The sequence below is a fragment of the Myotis brandtii genome, unplaced genomic scaffold, assembly GCF_000412655.1.
Source record: "Myotis brandtii unplaced genomic scaffold, ASM41265v1 scaffold1236, whole genome shotgun sequence".
NCBI lineage: Eukaryota > Metazoa > Chordata > Mammalia > Chiroptera > Vespertilionidae > Myotis > Myotis brandtii.
In genome coordinates this window covers 518,569-519,750 of record NW_005354316.1, presented here as the reverse complement: position 1 = coordinate 519,750, position 1,182 = coordinate 518,569, and positions in this window count along the sequence as shown.

Here is a 1,182-nt window from a genome sequence, read left to right as displayed (position 1 = left end):
CGGTGTTGATCAGGGGGGTCTGTGCCCCCAGAGGGTCACTCCCAGTCCCCGGCCGCCTGGTGCTGGCCTCCAGCCCTGCCACGCCTCCTGTCCATCACTGCGCCGTCCCCACCCTCTGGGCCTCGGGCTCTGTCTCGACAATGACCCCACCCCACCTTGGCCGCGGGGGCTCCTTTGAAGACGCTCAGGAGGCCGGCTGTGCTTCCCACCACGCTGCGGCCCCCGCCCCTGCCTGTCCTCGCTCAGCACTGGCCCGTCTGGGGCCTTTCCCGGCCCCACAGTCTCAGGCCCCCAGGCCCCGGCTTCAGACCTCCTTTCCCTGGTCCAGGAGGGCAGGACCTGCCTCTGTCCCTCCCAGGCCGGGGGAAGGTGGTGCTGAGGCTCAGAGACCTGCCCCACCCTCTGCTGCTCACACAGCCTGGACCCCTCGCCAGACCCGCAGGCTCCCCACCCCCCCCAAGGCTCCTCCCTCCTCCCCAGGTTCTGGGGTCCAGGTCTGGGCCCCAGGGCCTGGGAGGGGCCCAAGAAGGGCTCAGCGGGGCAGGGGTCCTGAGGGCTCAGAGCAGCCCTTGCGGGAAAGGTGGTGCCTGGAAGGGGAGGGGCTTTGAGGGAGGGCGGGGCGGGGCAGCCCAGGGGACCTACTGGGCTGGTGTCTGCAGCCGCCCCCTGCTCCCCAGAGGCTGGTGGGGACATGGGGCCACCAGGGAGGGGCCTGCGGGCTGGGACTGAGGAGAGGAGAGGAGTCCCTGGGCTCCACCACCTGGGCTCACGCGGGCAGAGGAGCCACGGGCCTGGTGCTGGTTGGTGAGGAGGGCTGGGGCCTGAGCAGTGCCAGGTGGGCGGGAGGGACAGGCATGAGGGTGTACGGAGGGGGAAGGGACCCTGCCCTGGGGTGGATGGGTGAGACTGGGTAGGCTCGGGGCAGCCCCGTGAGGGGGAGATGTTTCCCCCACTTTCACAGATGGGGACCCCAGGCCCAGAGCCCACTGAGCAGTCATCGCTCACAGCCAGGACCACGGAGCTGGGCCTCCACCTGGGTTTTGTGGCCTCAGTGCCCACAGGCCCTGCATCCCTGTGGCTGCCCCTGGGGACCTGCCCCCCTCAGGACCCATGGGGGGGGTGCCAGCTGAGGGCTGAGCCTGAGCCCTGTCCACCCAGCTCGGGCCTGGCGCCGGCTGCGGA